This window comes from Henckelia pumila, chromosome 3 (genome assembly GCF_033568475.1).
Source record: "Henckelia pumila isolate YLH828 chromosome 3, ASM3356847v2, whole genome shotgun sequence".
In the NCBI taxonomy this organism is placed as follows: domain Eukaryota; kingdom Viridiplantae; phylum Streptophyta; class Magnoliopsida; order Lamiales; family Gesneriaceae; genus Henckelia; species Henckelia pumila.
In genome coordinates, this window is record NC_133122.1 from 51,293,603 (window position 1) to 51,299,672 (window position 6,070).

Below are 6,070 nucleotides of genomic sequence, written 5' to 3' on the forward strand. Positions count from 1 at the left end.
AAGTAACAACCCTAATATCAGTAATCCTTTGACAGGAACACGAAGGTGTAGGAGGGAATCTTAAATCAATATTAGGCTTCACATGTGTTCTTTCGCTTCTGTTTGAAGACTCCATTTCAATCTTTTTGTGCTTCGGTAGCTTCAACTTCCGATCTGAGAAATAATGAAATTTGTGAATCATGTATCGCAATTGTTTAGATACCACACAATATTTTACAAAAAATAAGAATTTCTCAATCCAAATTCATGCTCATTCGATCATAATATATGTGATTTCTTAGGCGATGCTTAAGAATCAGGGGCGAAGCCAGGATCTTGGCTCAGTGTGGGAAACAATATACTATAATTAAATAAATTTAAAAAATATAGAATATTCTAGTCATAAAACACCATAAAATAATTACCTTACAATTGTTCTTTTCGAGTCTTCATATTTTGAAACCTTTGTATAATAGTTTCATTATCAATTGTTAGGAATACTTCTTTCTCTACATAAACAATTAGACTATCATTCATCCACTCATCACCCATTCGATTGCGCAACCTGTCTTTCACAATTCCCATAGCAGAAAAAACTCTCTCTACACTTGCAGTCGCAACTGGTAGAATTAATGCCAATGTCAAAAGTTTATAAACCAATGGGTAAACCTTATTTTTCTTTGACATAACTAACTTCTCTGAAAGATCGCCAAGGCCTTTCAATCCTTGAAATGATTTGTTCGAACGCATATCACATATATAAGTTTCAAGTTGATCATCAAGTATGAGGAGATCAACTCTAGAGAAATCTTGTGGATAAAACTCAGCTAGTTGTATCAATTTCTTCTTCTCAAAAGCCGAAAATGAGTTTTTGTGGACACAAACAAGCTACACATAATAGTAACTTCATACCCGCCTCTGAGAAACGATCATTTAACTCTTGAAGTTGCATATCAATAATACCATAGAATAAATCCACACGATAGTGATGCAAATTTGTCACTTCTGGTTGATTACGATGTGGACGACCACGAGGTGCCCAACGTGTGAACATACCATCCATTTTGAGAATATCAATGTAATGTTTCTCACAAAAACAGTGAACTTTTTCTAAAAATGAATCCCAACCATCATCTCTCATCCTTTGGAGTTGGTTTTTGCATACTTGTACCAAATCCATAGCATTCACAATATCCTGATCTTTCTTCTGCAATGCCATCGCCAGTTCACTCGAAATCCCTAAGATATGTTTCATCAAGTGAAGATTGAATGCAAAATCAAATGAAAGTATTGACTCCAATAAATTAAATGCCTCAGTTTTTTGATCAGGAGAGCTGGAATCATCGTCTGAAATAATTTCAAGCACATCGGTAACAGCAGAGAACATGGCAATTAAGCTGATCAAAGAATTGTGATGTGACCCCCAACGTGTATCCCCAGCACGTTGAAGGGTAGTTTCTTGATTAAGACCCCGACCACTTGAAATCTCACCCATCTCCAATGCCTCAATAATAAAATCTGAATGTTTCTCCCGAAGAAGATCAGAACGTTTGCAGGATGCTCCAACAACATTTACCACATCACCAACAACACGAAAAAAATTAGAAATCGGAAGATTTTTCTTAGCCACGGCTATAAGAGCTAGTTGAAGCTGATGGGCAAAACAATGTACGTAAAATGCACATGGATTCTCTTTTAAGATGAGTGCTTTTAGACCATTAAATTTATCCCGCATATTACTCGCTCCATCAAAACCCTGTCCTCTCAACTTAGACATGCTCAAATTATATCTAGAGAGCATCTTATCAATTGCAGCTTTAAGTGAAAGTGCTGTAGTACTGGTAACATGCTCAATTCCAATAAAGCATTCATTTACATGCCCACTACTATCCACATAACGCAAAACAACCGACATTTGCTCCTTTGTTGACACATCACGAGATTCATCAACTAAAATTGAGAACAATGACTCACCAACATCTCTGATAATAACATTAGTTGTTTCACAAGCACAAGCATTCACTATATCTTTTTGAATACCAGGTGATGTTAATTTGCAATTTTTAGGAGCATTTTTCAATATCACATCATTGATCTCTTTATTATGAGCACCTAAAAACTCCAGTTGAATAAGAAAGTTACCTGGATTAAGAGAACCATCAGTTTCGTCATGACCACGAAATGAATGTCCTTGTCGCAACAAAACTCTAACACAATCAATTGAAGCATTGAGACGGATACGATAATCATTTCTTATTTGCTTTGACTGTTTGTGCAAAATTGATTGAATGTGCTCATCTTGATTCATCAAAGCTTCACAATTCATTCGAGCTTTATGATGTTCACTGTCATGTTGGCCAACATGAATATTTAACCTATCTTTACCCTTCCAATTTGTAAATCCTTCGCTAACAAAAGCCTCTCCTCCTGCTTGTTTTTCATTTGTTGTCTTGAAGAGATAACAATACAAACAATACGCTGCATCTTTTTCTATACTATACTCCAACCAATCATCAAATTCCTTGAACCATGAAGGATTAAACCGTCTAAATTGGCTTAATCCAAATTTTCGTTTTGGGAATTCATAACCTGAAGGTTGACATGGACCTTTTTGCAGATATGTCCTTCGAACTTGATCTCTAATATTAGCATTATAAGAACAAATTGGAGTTCTTAGTCCAGGTAGTTGTGAAAAATCAAATTCTTCAATCCTAACATCTCCAATGTTTTGTTCATCTGGTTCTGGTTCTTTTCTTTTAAAATATCTATGCATCATAGATATATGGATTTCCTAGAAAAGTAGCAATTGCCAAATTAGGAAATATCATATTGTTGAGCACAAAAAATCAGTTAAATAAATAAATCAATCCTAAAACCAATTAAATAAAACAATCAGTGCATTCAATATACGTACAGCCTACTCCACGTGATATGCATCTGTTATTGGTCTAACTTTTGTAAATCATTCCAGAAAAATAAAATAGAATAAAATAATTAATAAATAAATAAATAAATAAATAAATAAATGTAAACGAAAATTACTTTCTAGATGATGCACCACCCATTTAATATCCACTACATATAAATCTGAAAACTATCTTCATCTTAATTCTTAAACGTAATTAGTAATTATTGTTTATAATTAAATGCATGGAATCGTTAAGAAATCAACGAATAGAACCCTAACCTTTATTCTTTAATCTCTCCTTTCTTCAAACAATTTCTCTTCGAATGCAGGCTTTTGCAATCTACCGTTCTATTCTACCAATTAAAAAAACGAGAGAAAAGAGAATACAAAAATACAAAAATCAACCGATTGCAATTTGCATAAAGGAAAAAAAAAGCGTTACAAATTCTGAGTGTGGGCTAATTAAAATTTTGGGCCTATAAATATTTTTTTTAACTAAAAAAATTGGCCCAGTGTGGGCTGATTTTGGGCATATAAATATTTTTTTTTAACTAAAAAAATTGGCCCATTGTGGGCTGCTGTCCACACTGGGCCAATGTTAGCTCCGCCCCTGTTAAGAATAATATTATTAATATATGTGACATCAAATCACACTTCACAATTAGAGTGGAAAAAACCAGTAGCAAAATAGCAGCAAAAAATTGAAAAAAATACATGCGAAAATCAATTAGAGTGCAGCGGCAAATGGAACAAAAACTTGCATCCAAAAAATTTAATCAAAAGCGAACAAACCACTAGATACCTCAAATAGGAATATCGTAAGCCTAGATACCATTTTTTAGATCAAATTTCAATCCAAAATACTACTTCACGGATTAATGAGCACACAAGCACATAACAACGTAAGAATTAATAAAGAGCACAAATCGGGTAGAAGAAAATAGCTCGCGGAAGGCCCCTGCGAGAAAAATAATTTCGAACATAAGAAAATTTTGAAAAAATTGAATGGGAACAGATACTAAAACGTAAAAAAGGGTATGTATGCTTGTATTAATGGCGAGTACTACGGAGGCGGCGAACTACGGTGGCATCAAGGGTCAGAGAGAAGTAGAGGGCAGAGAGACAGGGCGAAGCGATCTCGAGTTTGAACCGGCGAACGACATTCAAGTAGACTCGGTCGTTGGCCAATTCGGATGGTGGTGGACAAAGTCGGCCAATGGATTATGGGTAGAGCTTTCTGTCGTGATAATGAAAGAAAAGGGTAGAAGCGTGAAGAGGGATGAAGAGGAAAGAGAAAGACGAGAAATATAAATAAAAATAAAAATAAACAAGGGAATTATAGGTGAAAAAATAAAAGAAAAATAAAAATTGAGTCAAAACATGAATAGGGAGTTATAAAAAAGAATTTAGGTGTAGGAGGGAGTGCAGAACAAATTTTTCTATCCTAGGTACTGAATCACAACTTTAAGTTTGAAATGAGGATTTTTCCCCAATTTACCGTAAAAAAAACAGTAGATTCATATTATTACTGTATTATTAGATAAAATTAGATTCATCCATTATTGACAGATATATAAAAAAAAATTACACGATAAGGCCCAAAAAATATCAATATTTAAAAAAAATTAAAAATCCCTTTGACAAGATAATTTAAAATTTGAAATTTTTAACAAAATACAGTAAAAACCTTTTCCAAGATCATGTCGAACTTAGATTTTTTAAACTGTTTAATCTTTTCATAGATCATATTGCGATATAATATAAATATAAACATTTGTTTTTTTTTAAAAAAAAAACACACAAGCAGTGAAACAAAAATATGATTCTCTTTTTCATTTCACGTTCTAAACCATCCCAGTTTTCGATTAATGGCTCTCATCTTCAGTGCGATCCGTAATGTTTCTCCATCCATTAATTTGTGTGTATGAAGCTCCATTTGGTTCATTTATATGAACCTAAGTCGAAGAAAAACGAAATTTTCAGTATAGATTGTGTATTCCAAGATTGAGAGGTAAATTTATCAAGTTTTTGTTTTATGGCTCAAACATTAACAAATATTAATCTAAACTTTGTGGAATTGTCTTATTCTCTAGGATTCACACATTCATGGTATGATCACTACAGTCGTGGACAATTTATACCAATCCTCAAAGATGACATTTGTTTGCTCTTAAAGATGCATGTGATAGTTGTTGACAATCACATGTACTACAAAACAACACAATACAAAATTAAATTATTGTTAAGAAGACACAAGTTTGTGAGTTTTTTGAAGATACGTTCTCATCCTATATATATGAATTCATATCATTCGTTGAACTGAAAAATCAATAAGTAGTTGATGAAAAAAATAATTTTTGTTTAATTAAATCTATTTATTCTACTTTAATTTTGTTTTTTTGGTAATGTTATTGAAAAAAATTCCAAATTTAATTGTTTGTTTTGTTTTGTTTTTTCAGATGTGATAGACAAGATGGTGACGAAAGAATATCCACGAAATAAGGAAATAAATGGACGTGTTACAAAACTTATCAATATCATCTTTGAAGACACAAAGTAAATATTAATATTTTCAATTTCTTACTTTTGTTTATGTTAATTCTGTGTTATTTACTCTTTAGAAATAAGTTAACCGAATAACGTATACATTTTGGAGAATTTTGGTTGACGATTTGATGGCTCACTGGCAAATATTGTGAAGAGCCTATTGTGATGTTCTTCAAATGTGTCAATAAAAAATATTTCAAGGTGAAATATGTCTACTACCGCATACCAAATTACCAGAATCCTTGTGAAAAAGGATTTGGATGAAATCAAGAATTTTTGAAAAAAGTATTTTTAATATATTTTATTGATTGAATTGTTTAATTAGCAATTGCAACCATTTCAAAATCAAATTTATTGCATGTACAGATTGAACTCAGAGTGCAACAACCTCATAGCACAGTCACTCCAACAATTGCACATAGCTTATTAGAAGAAATTACGACTTCGAAAGAAATTTTCAGAACTTTTGAACAACTTTATGAGAACAATTAAGTATAGTTATGACATTAAATATTATGTTAATTTTTCTATATGTTATTTTTGTCTTATGATTTGTTTGTTCTAATTATCTGATTTAAAGGTCTCTAACTTTTGGGTTAATGTTAAAATAGCAAGTCATGATATTATTTGTCATGT

At 32.2% G+C, this 6,070-nt stretch overlaps 1 pseudogene; it reads right to left on the bottom strand.

Moving 5' to 3' along the window:
* Positions 1–405: 405 nt before the first annotated feature.
* Positions 406–2,752, bottom strand: LOC140888708 (uncharacterized; annotated as a pseudogene).
* Between the last annotated feature and the right edge of the window lie 3,318 nt (positions 2,753–6,070).